This window comes from Pinus tabuliformis, chromosome 7, assembly GCF_031772625.1.
Source record: "Pinus tabuliformis cultivar Carrire ecotype Pingquan chromosome 7, CPIR1, whole genome shotgun sequence".
Classification (NCBI taxonomy): domain Eukaryota; kingdom Viridiplantae; phylum Streptophyta; class Pinopsida; order Pinales; family Pinaceae; genus Pinus; species Pinus tabuliformis.
In genome coordinates, this window is record NC_142293.1 from 1,830,416,687 (window position 1) to 1,830,436,569 (window position 19,883).

At 40.8% G+C, this 19,883-nt stretch overlaps 1 pseudogene; it reads right to left on the reverse strand.

Annotated features, from left to right (window-relative positions):
• Positions 1-7,473: 7,473 nt before the first annotated feature.
• LOC149255723 (pentatricopeptide repeat-containing protein At2g01510, mitochondrial pseudogene) lies at positions 7,474-10,022 on the reverse strand (annotated as a pseudogene).
• Between the last annotated feature and the right edge of the window lie 9,861 nt (positions 10,023-19,883).

Here is a 19,883-nt window from a genome sequence, read left to right on the forward strand (position 1 = left end):
TTCAACACTCCCTCTTAACTAGGGAGGTATTCATACAACATTACAAGGTGCTTGGCTATTATCAATCTTGAATACTTCACATAAGAGAAACTGGATTTGCAATCCATCTGTTATAGCATCATAGTAACCAACATTGTTTCCATAGCAAGGCCTTGACTGGCAGCTTTATCTCTCAATAGATCTGAGCACAATGTTGGCGAAACCAATGACTTATAGACACCTTAGTCATTGTCTCTCAAGGTACATACCCACCTGGGTGTTCACTGAGTATGACCTTATAGGACTATTCTTGTCTTGGGTTCCCAACCCTCAAAGAATATCGATCCTCTTTCCTACTCTTGCTTTGGATGCCCTACACATCCTCAAAGAGTATCGAATTCCAGATGATTACCCAATCCTCCCATTCTTTATTCCCAAGTGAAGACAAGAATGTTGTGTCTATCTTGTGTCTACATTTCCATTCATGGCCTTCATCTAGACTTACGGCTGTTAGTCCTGGTCTAGTGCATGACCCATGAAATGGAAAAACACAATTTTCACTCCTTTGTAATCAGGGGTGATCCAAAAATCCCTCTTGATCAGGGATTTGTCAGAGCTCCCTCTTAACTAGGTACTCTTTCATTCATCATCAACTTCTTCTTCGTGGCTCCTTTAGTTGCTTGATCTCCTCCCTTTCTTTGATGTCATGAAGCCTTTGTTCGAACTTCATGTAGGTAGGTCACCATCCATCGATCACTTTCCTTCCTGGCTTTTCATGTCATTGCTTCCTTCATGGAAAGTGGCTTTCTTGTCATACATAAGGTTTTCTTGTCATCTGGCTACTCCTTTGTCATATGTCCATGCTTCAGAATACACTTCTCATGGATGCTTCATCGTACTTGCTTGTTTACTTGCTTCGACCTAGTAACCCATCATGACTTCATCCTAATATTGCTTCAACATTGATTTTTCTTTTGTTGGATGGCTTCTTCATCACGACATCTTTGTAGAGTAGAATCAATTATTTGTATCTTTCATATCTTCCTTTGTCAGATTTGTCTTGCCTTCTTTCGGGAGATATCTTCAAAGTATTTTTGTCAAATAGTGATTCTCGATGATCATGGTGTTCTTCACATGCTTGATCTCTTTCTTCATTTGCTTCTCTTTGGATAAATTGGTCAACCACCTTATGCTCCTTGAGAGCACTTCTTCATTGCTTGCTTCCTGGACTAGTCAACATTTCTTCTTGCTTCTTAGTCAGCAATCTTATACTCCTTATGTGAGCATATCCTTTTGTTGACCTTTATTGCATTGTAGTACATGCCTTCGAGCATGTCCTTGGTGAAAGAGATTCTTTCCTACTTGATCATGTTATAGAACTATTCCCATGACTCAATAATATACAAATGATAACATGACTAAATTTTGATGCATACATACCTCATCTTGATTCTCCTTTGATCATCTTAGCTTCATTTGGTTGTCCTTGGTGTGGCCTTTCTTGCTTCATCTTAGCTTACCTGCATATCATCCTTTTCTTGAATCATGTGAATGGGATTCCCAATGAGACGTCTGCTTTGGCTCATAAACCTTCTTTTGAAGATTCCATCATAGGATCTTAAAGACCCTTGCCTTGCAAATGTTTCTTTTATTTTGATGATGGAGGTCTTCTAAGATTATGATCAATCATCTTTCATCGTGGATGAGGTCCTATACTAGGTATGCCCCTTCTACATGAATATCTTGAGCTATATCTACCATGCTCCTATATTCTAGAAGATATTTCTAACCATGCATTTTATTCTCATTATAAATGCTACTTCTTCATGAGTATCTAAAACTCTATGTACTTCATGCTTCTAGATTCTAGAAGATGTTTCTAGTCATGCAATTTCATTTTATTCCTACATGCTCCCATCCTACTCAAAACCTTGAAAGAAGACTTGAAGTAAAGAGTTTGACTTAGTCATAGTAAAGATCCGAAGGATCTTCCTTCTTTTGCTTATTTTCTTGTTCTTTCACATCTTGAGTCATGTGAGCTTCTTTCCTCTTTCTTTTGTTGTTGTTGTCCTTATTAAGCTTAGGAAAATTCCTTTTGTAGTGTCCATATTCTTGACATCCATAGCATTGGATTTTGGACATTGTTGTTGTTCTTCGTGGACCAAATTTACCAATTTTCTCTTTCTCTTGGCCATGGTAGCAAATGCTTGCTCCTTTGATTCCACATCTTCCTTTGCTTTAAGTCTGGTTTCCTTTGTCTTGCATAGAGACCACATTTCATTGAGTGTGGTTGCTTCCTTCTTGGCATATATGCTTGATGTGAAGTTGCCCCAATCCTCAAGTAGAGCATTGAGTACTACAATTGTCATTTCTTTGTCAAACATGACTTCCCCAAGCTCTTGAAGTTAATCCCTCATCTCAGAGATCTTCATGAAATAGGGAGCTATTCCTTCCCTTGATATCTTCATCTTGTACAATTCATTTCCTAGAGATATCACTTCTTCAACTATGGATACCGAGAATAGTTCTACTAGCTTATCATAAATTTCTTTTAATGTTTCAAATTTGGAGACATAATGAATGAGAGAGTCCTTGATAGATTCTATTAGAATCCTTTGAGCTCTTGTCTCATCCTTATTTTACTTGGCTAAGGCTTGAGTTTGTTCCTTAGCAGGGATAGTGATATTCCCTTTGACATGTTCTAGGATTTCATTTTCCTTGAGAAGTAAATCAGTCATCTTCTTCCATGCAAGAAAGTTATTGGTACCCACCAATTTGTCGCTTTCCTTGCAAAAATACACTGATGTATATTCAGAAGGGGACATATACTTACTTGATAGATTTTGAAATGTAATTGACTTATTTTCTCCTTGAAGTCTTGATGGCTTGCTTTCCTTGAATCTTGATGTTCTTCAAGATGTCTTCTCCAAGTGGGCTTGCTTGGTGATAAGATTTGCTTGATGATTTATGACTTGATGCAGGTCCCTCTTTGATCTGCTCTTCTTTGTAGGCTCTTCTTCTAGCTTTGTAGTCTCCCCTGATGAATGATAGATGATAGACCTTCTTGTCCTTGATATGATAGAGACTTCTTGGCTTAATGCTTCAAATTTTGTAGATGTCCTTCCATGATGAGTGTTCTTGAGATGCCCTTTCCTTGATGTGTCACCTTAGCTCCAATACCATGTTGAATAATCTAGGCAATTAGATGTAGAGTGATTCTTCGAGACTAGATAGCAATTTGTGATGTATTTTTACTTTTATTGTTAGCTTAATCTTCTTCTTTGCTTATTAATGCATGTGTGTGTGCTTCATTAAACTGCTATCAAAACATAGAACAAGAACACAGGATGTTGGCTCTCTGCCAGGGCCAAAACCTCTCTTCTCTTAAGAGGAAAACCCTTTAGTAAGTTTCTCTTATTGAAGCTTCTTATTGACCAATGCCAAACCTTAGACCCTTGACAAGAATATCCTCCAAGCACAAGTCAAGCCCTTTCAAGATTACTTCTTCTTGCAGCACTTCGTCCTCCTCCTTTTAGCACTTAGTCTTTCTTCCTTCGACACTTCTTCCGGAAACTGTAGAGACCTTTGATTGTATACTTTAGAGTAACCCTTCATATTTTATTTTCCTTGCTAGCAATGGAGCCTTTCAAACTTAAGGAGATGATCTTGTTGCCTCCCAATTGAGCCTTCTTCTCTTTCAGAAATATTGCAGACATTAGAGCAGCAGTAATGCAGCGCTAGTTCTTCGCACGTGTGAGGGAATACCCTCACAAGAATTATGTTAGACTTCTCCTTCTAGCTTCGCTTGTATAGCCTTCTTCCATGCTTGAGAGAGAGACCTTATAGGCCTAATGATCTAGCCCAACCAACAAAATTATATGATTGTTGTAGTGATGTTGTTCTGACCACAGATAGGGCTTCCTTTCTTCGCACGTGTGACTGTAATAGTCCTTTGAGCCTCCAGTTTTACTTCCTCCTTTCTTCGCTGCCTTGGAGACCCTTTACTTGTCTTCTTATTTTACTTTTCTTCCACCTTCGTTGATTTCAGAGGTTATGAATGTGCTATCTTTAAAGGAGTGGACACCCTCTATATATAGAGGATTGTCCCTCCTATAGGCCAACTTATAGGTCGACTTCCTACTTGGAGGCCGACTTGTCTTCCTTTGCTGCGATAGGTGCTTTTAATGGTGCCATTGCTTCTTTTGATGGTGTTTTTGCTAGGAGAAGACTTGACTTTTCTTGGAGGTATTCTCTTGACCCTAATACATAATCATACATGGTGTAACATGCCCTTAAGGCCTTCAACATTTCCTTTTGACTATTTGACTCGCCTATAATAGTTAACATGTGTTAAACCTATTTCAATGAGCAAGAAATTCATTGATATATATTATAAAAAGAATATTTTTTTTCTTCAATAAGTACAAATATCAAAAGTACATTTATGAAGACCGGACCTAGTTACAGTTCCTTCAACAATCAATATGCCCCTTTGGAAGACTTGGACCCTAATTAAGTTGCCTAGGCCTATAGATGGAACCACCTGTCAATTACACACAACATCTAGTGCTGCAATTTTCACCATTAGGTACATTTAATTATTATTGCATCTAAGTGAACCAAGCTTGAAAGTAATGGGAAAAGTAACACTTCATACAAGGCTTCCCTTCTAGAATTGTGGATTTGGTCACGTAATAGTGTTACCTCCCTAAGTGGGAGTGGTTAATAGACAACCCTATTAGGTGTTTTCAATCCCCAAGGGGAAGTGACATGTCCTTGGTCCACCCTTCAATCGATGGGTGCCATGTGAATAATGATGGAACGATGGGGAGAAGACTTCATGGCCAAGTGCCATGGTCTAAGGGGGTCCTCATCCTAGGTGAGGAGGGAGCGATCGTGGATGCATGAGTTACCAACTCTGACTTTGTTTTTCCACATTTCTCATGCCTTTTACTTTTTCTTGATTTTTTCTTTGTATTACTGCTCGTAGCTCGAGGAATGAGAGCTCGCTTTATATGATGTATAACAGTTATTGCCCCCCTTAAGGATGGAGCAGTTCATCGCCCATTAAGTGTTGGGACATGCAAGGGTTCCTTGCCTTCTAAGAGATAGGGCAATATTGGCCCAGGAACCGAGTGACGATCATATGAGTGAGGCAGAGTTCATGCTTGCCTTTTGCCCATATGCTAATTTTTATGTCTTGACCATCTTTTGCCTTTTTAATATTATTTTTCTTTTCTTTTGTTTGTGGTCATTATATGCTCTTTCTATTTATTTTAGTTGCATCAACCTCCTAAGGTACATTTCCATGCCCTACCTAGGTATGAGGATGTGTGGGCGCCAAATCCCAATGAACCAGTGGTCATTTGAACCCAAAGAATGGAGATGGAATAGAGACTTGTAATGTAAGATGGAAAGTGGTAAGTATGGAATATGGATTGATGGGGCTACGCAATCTCAATCATGGCTTCCTAAGTAGTACCCCTCCCATACTCATTGGACCATTATGAGAGCTCCCACCGGACTAGGATTGAAAATTAACCCCCCCCATTTAAGGTGAGGGAACAAGATTACAACCAAGACCCTTATTTCTTTCAATTTACCCCATAATCCATGTCAAATGCCCAAATACAAACAAGCATAATCACCCAATTGCAAATTGAATAAAGTACCTTTTGATCAAAATTCTACCTTCCAACATGTGCTCTTGTCAGATGGCGAGGAAACATATCAATGATGCAGGTGGCAAAGATATGAATGGAACGTCATCATCCACTACTAGTGGCTACGAAGGGTTGTTGGCTGAAAAAATGGAAGGAGCAAAATTTCTCATATGAGTCACCCACGTTTGGTGGGTAACAGAACCTTTGGGAAAAACTTGGCAAAGATGGCAAGAAAAGTGGATCAACCAATAAGGAATTCCAAATATATTTTTTTAAGTTCAATTGTTTAAAATTAAAATTTTAAATACTTTCTTTTTAGCCAAACTTAGAATATAAATTGTTATACGATGGGCAAACTATAGTCTCTATCTTTGCAACACATTGGTGGGAATCATTTGGCAGCTAATGTCCTCATTTGCAAGAGTTTGTAGTTAGATTCCTCAGCCAAAATTGCAATGCTTATGGTTGTGAGCGCAATTGATCTGTTTTGAGTGGATTCACATGAAGAAGAGAAATCGTTTGGAACAAAAATGGTTAAATGATCTCGTCTTCATGCAGTACAACCTTCAACTAAAGCGTAACCAATTGATGAACAAAAGACCTTATCTAGATCCCATTATGTTGGAGGATATTTATCCAACATTAAAATGGGTAGAGGAGACCCAACTAGCTGAGTCGGATTTTGGTTTTGATATTGATGCCATGGAGTTAAGGGGGGTTGATCCCAATGCATATTTGGTGGTGGCAATGAAACCAAAACCAATTGTTGAATTAGGCAAGGGAAAACAACCAAATGGGAAGTCCTAGTTGTGCAACTCATCCAACTAGTGATTTTGTTAGGTCTAGTTTTGCTATTGTTGCTACTGGTATTGAGGTTGCAAAGGAGTCTAAGTTGTCCTCAAACTCTGAGCTAGATGACGTTTAGGTAGCTCCTATTGATGATCCCATGTCTAGTAGTGGTGATGAATTTGATGAGGAGTGATCATATTGATCACTAATATATAGACTTGTAGTAGGCCAGTGGCCTAGTAGCTTGTAGCATTGTTTCTTGCCCCTAGAGGTCATTTAGAAAACTTCGCATAATTTGTCTCTAATGATTTGGCATCATGGTTTTAAATCTCAAAAAAAAATCATTAAAAATTAATTATTTCATGTATTTTTTTAAAGACCAGTTCATTGAAATCGGACTAGTCTAGTTTTTCCCGTTTCAATTCATTAAGATCTAACCAATCCCAAGGATGCGGTCCAATGGTTAGGTGGGGAGGTTTGGTCTCCATAGGTCTTGTGGTCCAATCCCGAACAAGACTATGTATGCCTAAGAGCTGCTCCAGTCCTATTTTTTCAAGTTTAAAAAAAAAAAAAAAAAAAAAAAAGAAGAAAGAAAGAAAGAAAAGAAAAGAAAGGAAAGGAAAGGAAAGGAAAGGAAAGATCTGACCTAGTTTTTCCAATTCTAGTTCAATAACCAATTTGATAAGTGGACCAAGTTGATTCCCGGTTTCGATAACCAATTTGATAAGTGGACCAAGTTGATTCCCGGTTTCGGTTTTTAAAACCATCGTCTAGATCCAAGACAAAGAGAAGCAGTGACCTTGCAATATAAAAAGCATAGCCTCTATATTACGAACCCTCATTCCATATCCCTCGCTCCATGATCATACCCGTCGCAATATCATTAAAAGTAGGCTAGAGGGACATTGTTAATAAATTTTGAAAGAAATGGACAACCAACTATATTCCGATAAAATACACTGTTCCATCCTGAGATGGATTGTGATTGTGACCCAGGAGTATTGTAAAAATCATGCAGATTATTGATAATCAAATAAATAAAACCTCACATTTTCTGACCCCAACACTTACGATAATGAAATCAATTTGAAAATTGAACATTGATCTGGTTTGAATCCATCCTCCCTCTGAAAATGTCCTGATAGAAAAGATGCAACCAACGTGTACATCAAAATCTTACAGTCCTACCAATCTACAGAGTGCACTCAGTCTGGAGGAACATCAAAATTTAGGAGAAGGAATTGCAGGAACATCTCTGGTCTAACTAGATTGTTGTAAGCTAGATTTTAAAATTATCAATCTTAACAGAAGTGAAATAAAAAGCTCAGACCAAGGGTATCAACTAAACGCAACTTGCAAGTAATATCGATAGATATGGATAACTTTGTAGCGAATGCAATTTATGATTGCTGCTCAAATTAGTTAGCATTACCAGTAATCCCTACAAGAACATGATCCATCCTTGAAATGATGAAAGCGGCTTGCATCCCTCATAATTATTTCTCGATTGACAATCCTGGAGATGTACTTTGAGGCATTATGACAGTCACCACACACACGTAGATTTTTTGTGATTCTGATCGGACTACCAGGTTTTGTATTCAGTAGCCCAAACGCAATTGCCAGCTTCTCACTGTGACTGCCCAGCATGTTTTCCTTCACCTCTTCCTCGACATCATGCAAGACAAAGTTTGTGTCTGGAACATACCCAGCTGCTTGCATTTGTTCACCCAAGGTCTCCAACAGCTCATATATTTCCTTAGATTGAGGATGTGAACGGTCTCCAACACGGAATGCATGAACCTTGTTATTCAACTCAATCCAGCTGCATCCTGGTGGCTTTCTCAACCCACAGTCCATCATCATGGTTCTCACCTTCAAAGAGTCATGCCACCGTCCTTTGGCAGCATAAATGTTAGACAGCAGTACATAGTATCCGGGATTTCTAGGCTCTATCTCAAAAAGGCGTTCTGCCACACATTCACCGAGTTCAGTATTGGAATGAATTCTGCAAGCACCAAGCAAAGACCCCCACACACCTGCGTCAGGTTCTAATGGCATCTTTTTAATAAACTCATGTGCCTCTTCTAGACGTCCTGCACGGCCAAGAAGGTCCACCATACATGTATAATGCTTCACCCCGGGTATGATGCCATAATCTCGACTCATGGAATCAAAGTATTCCCAGCCCTTTTCCACCAAACCCGCATGGCTACAAGCAGATAGAACAGAAACAAAGGTAATATGATCCGGCTTTATCCCAGATTCTAGCATTTTATCAAACAGAGCAAGAGCGTCCTCACTATGCCCATGCAAGCCATAACCTGCAATGATTGCACTCCATGATACCACATCTCTCTTTGGCATTTTGTCAAACACTTGACGCGCAAGCTCTGTACTTCCACATTTGCCATACATGTCTATAAGAGCACTACCCACAAGAACATCCCCTTCAAACCCATGCCTAACTACACAATCATGGATCCATTTTCCTTGTTGCAGAGCCCCTAAATGCGTGCACGCAGACAGCACGCTTACCAGAGTAATCTCATCAGATTCAATACCCAGAAGCTGCATCTCATGAAAAAACTCCAAAGCCTGATCCGCATATCCCTGCTGAGCATAAGCACCAATCATGGCAGTCCAAGACACCACATCTCGTTCAGGGATTTTGTCAAACACTTGACGTGCATCCTCAATGCTCCGGCACTTGGCATACATGTCGACGAGTCCAGTTGCTACAAAAACATCAGATTCCAGCCCATTTTTTAATATCCGTTGATGAATCTCCTTGCCCTCTTTCAGGGCTGATAAACTCGTGCAAGCCTTGAGTAAAAAAGGGAACGTGAAATTGTCTGGCTGCACGCCTGAACGATGCATTTTGCCATAAACCTTGAGCATTTCATCAAACCCTCCATCCCTGGCATACCCTCCAATTAATACATTCCATGAAACCAGATTTCGCTTGGGTATGCTATCAAAAACAAGACGTGCATCCACCATGCTTCCGTTGTTGGCATAAGCAGTGACGAGTTTATTACATAAAAATATATTACTCTGAGCTCTTCCTGTTATTAGCATTTGGGTATGGATTTCCCTGAGGCCTTTCAAGTTGGTACTTTCCTGCAGAAGACTAACATACCTATTGAAGTCTAATCCGATGCGTGGTTGGTCCGTAACTTCAACCAACCCACCCTTGCTCTGATCGTCGAATTGAGATTTATTTTCTTGCGCTTCTTCTAATATTGGCAGTACTTCTGCGACAGCAGCTGCTTCTGCGAGATAACATACCCATTTCAAGGTGGTCGTTGAAAAAGAGTGTAGAAACGAATGAGAGGATCTGCAATTGCCCAGATACGCCATGTATTAGCTCAGATTCAAGGACTTCCATAACACTGCAGGAGCTCGAATCAAGAGTCATGGTCAAAACAGTCTCAACAGAGCAGGTCATGCAAGTCGTCGAACTACTTAAAATTTCGAAAGGATTCGGGAGTTTAGATCTATCGGAAGGGGAATATTTTCACTGCAACTATTTTATAAATCTCACAAACTTCTACTTACAACATGTTTCGAACATTTGAATCCACCTAGAAATGAATTCTTCATTACTAAATAATCAAACATACTATTTTTCAAAAATTTAAAATTTATATAACAACAACCTAGGTGGGATTTTTGCAAATCGATTCTAAACACCAGAATTCCAGAGGCCGGAGTTGGTGATGGGATTTGCTTTCATATTGCTTGTATCCTTCTACACCACGGGAGTATAGGTGACACTTCCAAAGATTTGAAAGAAATTATTTTAACGTCCACGGGGCTAAAGTTAGCGTATAGAACAGATTGCTTTTTCATCTGCTTGATGTATTCAGCGTTTTTCTATGAAGCTTCACAATAAATGCTCCGAGCTTCTCGACAAACCCCTCGCTAAATAGATTATCCCAAGACTTAGCTGTCAGCGTATCTGCATAATTTTCTTTGTTGTCTTTGAAGGCCTAACATTCTAAAATGAAATGTTTTTCTATTTCCACTTTTCCTGAAGAACAAAAAATGCATACTCTTTCCTCCCACACTTCTTTTGGCCTTTTCCAATGCCCTGTTTCACAACTGAGTTGATGAGAATTAGTCTTTAATTGAGCAATAAGAATTTTGGCTCTCCAAGAAATATTGGCCTTTATGTATGCTTTTGGTTGATGACTATGAGTGGGATTAAACACTTCAATATAGTATTTTTTCTTTCTTCCTAACTCCCTATCCCAAGTACGTTTGTGGAACTTATCCATAAATCGAGGTGAGGCCAAGCTGAGGGGGAATGTTTGCACAGTCAAGGTTTGCGAATTCTTTGCGCAGTCAGCCACTAAAAATTGTTCAGACTTTGCAATCGACATTTTTTTTGTGTTGTGGTGCAATGCTCACGTTCTCCTTGGGGAAATGAGGGATATGGAGAAAATGAGGGGGAAAGTGTAAGAGGGGGAATTGATGGGCAATAATAAAGAGAGATGGATGAGTGAAGTGATAGGGGATAGGAAATCTTTGATGAAGGGATAATACAAATGATTAGGTGTTTCTTCAGTGATTGTACCTTGAGATGACATCACATAATGATGACAAGCCAAGATATTTAGGATCCAAATACCATAATTAACCTTTTCATGGAAATAATTTCATAAATGAATAATTATTTACATCTCTCAAACCTAAATAATCATGTACAACAACAACTCATCCTATAAAATTTATAGGACCCTAACAGTGGCTCCATTGGGGATGACATCCTCCTTTTGAAGTGCCACGAACACCGTAGACTAGCAACCTGATTCATTGGGCTGGTCCCAAATCTGCAACTTGTTCTACCATAAAATCTATGTGACTAAAAAACTCTCAAACTGAAATCAAAACCATTCTGCAAGTTGAAATCTGAAATACACACTGAACTGAAAGATACACTGCTATCTGAAACTGAAACTGACAATAATGTTTGAAAAAGATGCTCAGAGTACTAAGCTTATTTGCACACAGCTACCTATCCTACACTGCTAGAGATCATGTTGAATCAAATAATACAAATATGTCAATGAAGCCAGTCAAGTAGTTGTTGAAATAAGTGGACTTCTTGACTGCTTATCAGCAAAATCAAAAGGACAACTTGACTATTGGTCCACAAAATCAAATTTCTAATGTGTAATGGCAATTGCTGATGGATCTGATCCTTATAGTGGAAAAATGGTTGAACACTTAAGCTAAAAATAGCCTCCATGTAGTTTGCCACGGGATCAATAAAGGCATGATTAATTAGTTTACCTTTCAGGCCTTCAATGACCAGCTGAGCATGGATGACTTTTCCAGTTGTATCCTCAAGGTTAAACCTTGATTCCAACTCTGTAGTTTTAGTTTTGTGCTTGAAAACAAAATTCTCATCAATATGCAAATCAAAAGGCAATACAATCTCCTCTTGTTTTGGAGAAGGGAGATTTTCTAAGAACTCTTTAGGATCTTAGAAACTATTGACTGAATCTGAAAATCCAAAAGTTCAATACCCTTCTCAAATATTTCAGCGATTAATTCAAGAAAACAGATTTTACCTTCAACAGAAAATTTGCTCATCTTCAAACAATGAAACACGGTCGTTGAAAAAATTTCATCAATTTGAAAATCTGCTAACGTATCCCTGAATTCTTCTAAAACTTCACAATATATAGGATTAGCCACATACCCTGTCATGTTGCTTCGCAAGAAATCTGACCAATATGTAGTAGAGTCACCATGAGTTTTCTACAAATCTGGATTCTTTAATAGTGGAGTCACCCTGAAAACTTTGAAGCTCTGGATATTTGAAACATAGAGTTGCCAGATGAAAAAATTCAACCTTCTTGTGTATGATCGTTGTCCATCATCAGTGATTAGATCTCAAACTTGATACTCTTTCCTGAGAATGATGAAACCTCAGTTCCCTAGTTTGGTCACCACTATATTATCACTCTATAATTTAATAAGGCTGGGAAATAATTGCAGAGGTAACCACAAAACCACTTTGGGAGTTGGGAATCTAGCCCTTCCAACTCCAGAGAGGGATCTCTCTGTATAATTTAGCTATGTTCTTCTGAATAATATTAGGCTAGCTATTAGGTTCAGGTTTTGGATTTTAGAATTGAGTTGGGTTGAAACAAGGAAGATAAGTCATTGGGCAATGGAGTCACAGGTTGAGTTCAATCAAAACAGGTTCTACAAGCAACCCTACAGGGCAGGATAGGCACCTTTGCTAGATTCTTAAGGTTGAGGTGATTTGGAAGAAAAGATGAGGGAATCAGATTATACCATTGCAGTTAAGAATTCTATATTGATCATCCAGTTTGAAAACATTTAGATTATCCTAAGCCAGAAGCAAAGTGCGTTTTTCAACAAATTATGTTCATTTTTAAATTTTTGACCGGAGAATCCACAGTAATGGTGTAAAAACTCCATTACTGTGGATTCTCCGGTCAAAAATTTAAAAATCTCAAACCACAAATCTCTGAAATCCAAATTATGTTCATTTACTTCTTAAAGATAATCAAGGAATGATCAATAACATATGAAAACATTGAGAATAAAAAGACAAGGACAAAGATACACATCACTAGCACAAGTGATACGAGAATCCTACAGTGGTTGCAATTGTATTACTGAAATTGGATTACGAGAAGCTCAGGTAGTTGCTTTACATCAATGGATCTTCTCTCTTCATAGGTTCCAACCCTTGTTACTTCAAAGTTTGAAATGTTAATAGGTTAATACTTACAAAATATCTTGAGTAAAATAAAATATCTAATAATTAATTACATTTGTTTCTTATTATTACAGAAAATAGGAATTCGAATTTATCACTAAGTGACCAAATTCCTCCTTTAGAAAGTCAAAAGACCAAGTTCCATGCATCTAGAAATTGATTTGTAGGGAACAGGGTTGCACTTAATGAATGTAAACTGATTTGAAACAACTTGATAGATGTTATTCAATGTTGATCCATACTTCTAGTTCAACTTATCATCAGTCTTCATCTTTCAACTACTTCGGATCTGATCAAATCTTTCCCAAAATTCGAAATCTTGCCCAAAATAGGGTGACTGCCATGTGAATCTTTTGCCTGTAAAACTATAAAATTGGGTCTACAAGCTACCTTCATATCTTTCACCCTGTATGAATTGTGTGAAAAGTGAAAGCGGTTATTGTAGATGAAGATGTTACTAAGTTAAACATTCTTCAATTTTTACAAATTCACCTCCATTTGTTCATAATCTGCTCTACAAAACGATGACTAAAACAAGGTTTTGTGCAGTCATAAACATAGGTTGTAATGATGTGAGCGAATATCCTAATCTTTGATACCTGTGTGAAAAGTGAGATAGGTTTTTTTAGTTTATAATCTTGGGAGAAACAACCTCCTCCAATTTCCCAATATTCATCTTTTGTTCGCCACAAAAAAGATTTCAAAAAGATGACTTAAAAAAAAAAAAACTCTGAAATTTTACATAGTCAAAGTGCATATCGGTGCCAAATTTTGTTTTATCAGAGGCATGTTGATCCTTTTTATGGATGAATGAATGCCTAGGAGGATAAGACATGTTGATGAAGCTTTATGTTGGCTCGAAAGAGTCATCAGGGGGAAGACCCTAGGTTCGGGCACAGGAGGCCAACAATAGTTCGTTGTAGTCTAGGAAAGCACCAACATTTTCACCTTACCCCAAAGGGCAAGGAGTCTCACTCGAGATGCGCTGCGACCAAAAGGGAGAAGGGTTCAGCATGGAGTCAAGAAATTATTAACCGGGTTGCATTTGATCGCATATATGGACACATTATATATAACACATAGATAACATCATACTTGTGATAACATAAGGACTACCGATTACATGAAATTGATAAGGCATTCAAAATTTAAAGATTCATCATACATAGGGCCCATATACATCATAAGCCGCAATTGATCTTAGTAGGTCCTTATATTAATCTTAACAATCAAACATTACAACATAACTCGGCTTCCACCGCAACCAACTACATGAAATACCTGACTCAGTTCCATAAGTTCAATTCAGTTTCACGGACCATGTATTCCAAGCTCCTGCAACCTTCCCTCTATCTACTGCAACTGGGATCCTTTCACCTCCTCTCACAGCTCTGCTGCTCCTCTCCTCAACCTCGCTAAATCTAACCCCACTCCTTTCCTGGTCTTCTCCTTTTATATCCTTCTCTGTTACTTGGATTGCTAGTTCTTTCTCGGTTGTTCTTCCCCTCGGCTGGTTCTGCACTTTCCCGCCCCCTCGGCTATGTTTGCCTTCCATTGCCACCTTTCCGCAACTCTTGTGCAACTGCCTATTCCGCCAACCAACCATTATTGCCACCCATTTCCTTCTTGTCCCTTGGTCAGCCAAAATTGGTCAAAACCTTTTCAAAATTTAAACGAAGGCCCCAACAGGCCCCAACCACAATTCCTTGACTCGTCCCCGAGTCAGGTCATTTCAACCTCTGTCGGTCCTGCTAATCCTGCAGGTGGTGGCTGCGCTATTACCTGCACTGGTTCTGGTGTCTGTTGTGTGGATGCTTCTTCTACTTCAATCGTTTCTTGTGGAGTGGCATCCATTTCTATTGCACCTTCTCACCCTTGAGGTTCCCTCATTCTAAATGAAGGCTCTAACTCCAGGACAAAGGTCATGGTCTTTTGCCTATACATTGTATAATTTTGAACGGTGGTGTCCCACCGTGCGAGAATTACATCAGCGGCCTGAGTAAACACTTCGGCTGAGTGCGACGTTAGTTCGGTTGGTCGCTGGCTTTGTAGGTCACTCCATTGCTGCCCGCTAGAGTCACACACCTCCTTCAGAAGTAACACCTACATTCGAACCGGTGGCTGCATATCCCTGATTATCTTTTTTGTCCTCGCGGACTCCTCCTCGATACTATCAACCTAAGCCTGAAGGGTGTCCATTTGATCGTTGATTTGTTGCAGCTGGGCGGGGTCTATGCAGTCTTTCGTGCTAGAAAACAGGGTCTGTATTTGCTCTTTGAGGGGGTAGACCAAGTGGTTCTTCAGTGCCAGACTGCCAGAACAGTCATGGACCTTGTTCATCAAGACACATCCGTCGGCGAGGGCGTCGATTAGAGCTTGCTTCTTTTCTTCTAGTTCCATGACCTTTCCCTCAACCGTCCTTGTGTAAATTGCCACTAGATCCAGTAGTGCAGATCTCACCGTCTCCAATTTCCTTTTCATCTCAGCATTTGTAGTTGTCAGGCGTGAGTATGTCGCCTGGATGTGGTCGCAGTAGCTGACCAGCGTGCAGGTAGCCATGTCTGTCGGTGCTTTGGTATCCACCTCAATGATGGTCGACCATAGTGATCTGAACCGCTGTGTGACTTGGTCGACCTGGGCCTGCAATCTAGCGTTTTCTTGCCACAGGTAATCACTCTCTTCTGTCACCGCCTACAACTACTTTGTTTGTTGTTCATGTTCCAGGTCCAGGTCCTCATGTATCTTTTCAGCCCTCTGTGTCGCCTGCTGGATAAATGAAAACAATTTCACCAACGACTAGTGTTGGAGCATCTCGGCTACATTATGCTAGGGTCTGGGAACTGTTGTTGTAGGGGTAGGCCACTAGCGATGGATTTGTCGGAATGGGAGGCAGGCGAATGGGCTTGTTGTGATGGCGGGGTGAACTGTGGAGTGGGTGGAATGATGCTGGGAATCGAGCAAACTGTGAGACTTATAGGGAAAGGTGGCAAGTACAGCTCAACCCTTTCCACCTACGGGGTAGCATCTAAGTTTCCCCCTTCGGGGATGTGAGTCTCGTTGGTTGCATCACAGTGGTAGAAGTGGTGCCCTCTGTGCACCTGGCTGACTAAACTTCTCCTTCCGCAGTCGTCCCTTACCGGCTAAGCTGAAGGGTCTCGGATAAGGTCGCGGAGGTTGAGGCAGTGAGGGGATGACTCCCGCAACTGATGCAATGCAATGGAGGTGTTGGTGGGGATCTCTTCAATTATGTTGGTTACAGGGATTGATTACTTGACCTCCATAGTAAGGTCGACGATCGGAGCTAGCAAAATAACTTCTGGTTTTTTGGCAGTTGGGGTGCGGGTGACTCACTTTTTCTTGGGCTTGGGGACCGTGAGCTGGGAGGGGATTTGAGCTACTCTTGTTGGGAGCTTCATGGCTAGCGACGGCGTTATGATAGGAGAAAACATGGTGGAGCCCTGAAATATGGTAGGGTATTTACTCTTACCTTACCCGAAGCTTGCAATTGTTCATCAGAGCTCGAACATCCTTTCCTCCCTCTGGAGCACCATCGGCTCGATTTCCTCCTCGGCTGGTCGCTTCCTGCTGCTCTCCGCCCCATCTTCCCCTTGCCCCTGTGGAGTCAGTGCTCCAAAGAGGTACTTGTGCTTGCCTTTTGTTATCTCACAGGCCACTCCCGGCCATGATCCCACTTCTCTGTGTAGCGCTTCCTCAGTTAGGACAAACCTCAATGGTCTCATCTTAAACTTTGATGGTGGACACACCTTGGTCTCAGGTATGTATGTGCATGGGAGGCACCAAACCAAAGGTCTTCTGAGAATTTGTCTAACAAAGCCTTGGGTATTCTCTCTGTCGACCTTATGGTGGCCAACATCTTCTTGTACCAGTCTCTGAAGGCTATCTCGCTGATCTCTTTCGTGCTAGGGTCTCCTGATGCCTTCCATGGGTCATACCGAAGCGCAATTGGTTGGCCCTCGAGGATGGGTGCCATTTCCCTCTCCTTCGGTGGCCTCCATTTCCACATTGCCAGCGACATCAACAGATATCCAAACACGAACCCAACACCCCTTCTGTACACATCTTCACATGCTTCAAACAACTCATTGAGAACATAGGCTGACCAGTTGAGCACCTCCCCTTGGCAACAATGTTCTGCAACTGAGATTGCATCCAAGGTGCATTTGTTCTTTGTGAAGTGTCGCATTGTTTTGCCTGCAATGAGGTAACAGGAAAATCTAATGTCATCCTTGTTAATCTTATCTAGCTTTGCTCCTCTCCCGCCCTGCTCGGTCCCATATTTGGCATAAATGTTGTCTTCACTCTGCTTCTTGCCCTACTTAGCCCCTACCTGGAATGCGGTGCTAACTACATTTCCACCCTCGGCCAGTCCTGTGAGCCGACTGATATCTTCCATGTGGATAGGGTACTCCTTATCTAGCCACAGTGATCCTCCATGCATCCTGCTCACTAACAGCTTGGTACACTGCATCGTAGCAAATTAAGTGTCGATCACAGGTAGGCTCTTAAAATGGAGTATTGTCGATCTCTATATTCCCTTAAATTCTTCCCTGACCCTAGAGGACTTGGTGCCATTCTCCTTCTGGAAATCCTCTGCGTAAACTGCTCTTTTCATTGTCGGGGACTGGAAGCAGTCTGTGAAGTCATTGTTTATTAAATTTTCCTTATCATACTTGCCATATAAATTGTCGACCGTTTCAATTCATGCATCCAATGCATCCTATGGAACTTATACGAGTTCTTTCGCCATCTCCTTTCTCCTGTGATAAACTATTTGCACTGGAGGCTTTCTGCGTCTTTGTCTCTACACCTGTTCTTCAAAGCGAACCTATAACTCTTCTGTTGTCTACAATTGGAATTCTGGAATTCCCTTCATTCTTCTGCGACTTAAGTAACTGGCACTAACACAACGTTCCCTGACTGGCAAGGCCTTAATAACTAATTACTCCGTTGATTTTCCCATGTGTTTTATCTAGACCTTGCCGCCACCAGCCAACTTGGACGTGACAACCATGACATGGACTAGAAAGTATAGAGTGGGCTGCATGGCGTATTTATTTTTCCATGATGAGTTTATTTATTAACTAACTTTATGCTTAATGGGAAAAGATATTGCAGCTCCTACTTTGACAGTTTCTTATTTAGTTACTTAATTAGGAAATGACTACTGGTACGGCGGACAAGACAGGTATCTGTGTGGTCATAAATGTTGGAAAAAGTGCATGCCTATGTGTATTCTGCTGATTAGGATTACATGTGTGGCCACTGACTCTACTGACTGGGATTCCATGTGTATCCACTGACACTACCCCCCCCCACTGACTCTGCTGACTGGGACTACATGTGTGTCCACTGACACTACTTCCCCCTGACCACAAATGGGTTGCGGTATGCGAAGACTTTGCCGCAACCTTATTGATATCCGCCTTTTTTTTTTATGAGTTGCGGAAGGGCTTTAGGCGTGCGCCATTCACCCATCCATGCAGTAAGACTCCATCCAGTTGCACAAGCCTTACCACACCCGAATCTCTGATTTCTGTTACTATGAACGGACCCAACCAGTGCATCTGCAATTTCCCTGGGAACTTCTGGAACTTGTTGTCGTAAAGGAGCACTTGTTCCCCGACTTCAAACGACTTCCTCTTGATATGCCTATCGTGCCAAGCTTTCTGCCTTCGTTGCTCCACTGATTGATGGAATTTTGCTAAAAACCGGGTTTCGTCAAGTTCCATCAGCTGGTTTAGTCTGTCTCGTAAGGCACTGTTGTTTGTCATTCCCATTGCCTCTGAGATGAACATGCTAGGTAGTATAAATTCTGCTGGTACCACCGCTTCCCTTCCATATACAAGTTGAAATGGAGTTTTCTTATGGAGTCTCTTTACTGTCATCCTATATGCCCATAGAGTCACGGGTATTCTTTCATCCCAATCATCCCTATTGGCAGATACGACTTTCGTGAGCCCTTTCTCCAGTATCTTGTTAAATGCTTCTACTACATCGTTGGCTTGTGGGTGGTACGGGCTGCTCTTGTTGTGTTGAACCATGAATGTCTTTAGCAGAGACTCAATGGTCTCGTTCAGGAAATGCGTGCCTTGGTCGCTTGTGAGGCTCCTCGGGCATCCGAACCGTGAAATGATGTTCTCAAATATGAACCTTGTTGTTGTTTTTGTTATGCAGTCCTTTATAGGTGCCGCTTCTGCCCACCTTGTGAGGTATTCTGTTGTTGTTATGATGTACCTTGCTCGCGAATGCCTCACCGGTGGAGAAATGGGTCCAATGAAGTCTACCGACCATTTATCGAAGATTTTCAGTATGTGGGTCGGGTGTAGAGGCAGCTCATCATGTCACGAAGGCTTCCTGACCCTTTGATAAATGTTGCATGTCCTGGAAAATTCTTTAGAATCCTTATGGATAGTTGGCCACCATAGTCCTGTGTGGAGTATCTTTCTTGTGGTGGCCTTCCCTCCTACATGACCTCCTGCGACCCCTGCATGGCACTCCCATAAGACATCATTCCTTTCATGCTGAAGGACATAGTGCCTCAGTATTTGATCTAAGTCCATCTTATAGAGGTGTTCTGCGATCAGCTGGTAATATGCTTCCCTAACTACTAAGTGTCGTCTCTGTGCTGTTGTGTATCTGTTGGGCAACGACCGATTGTTAACAAT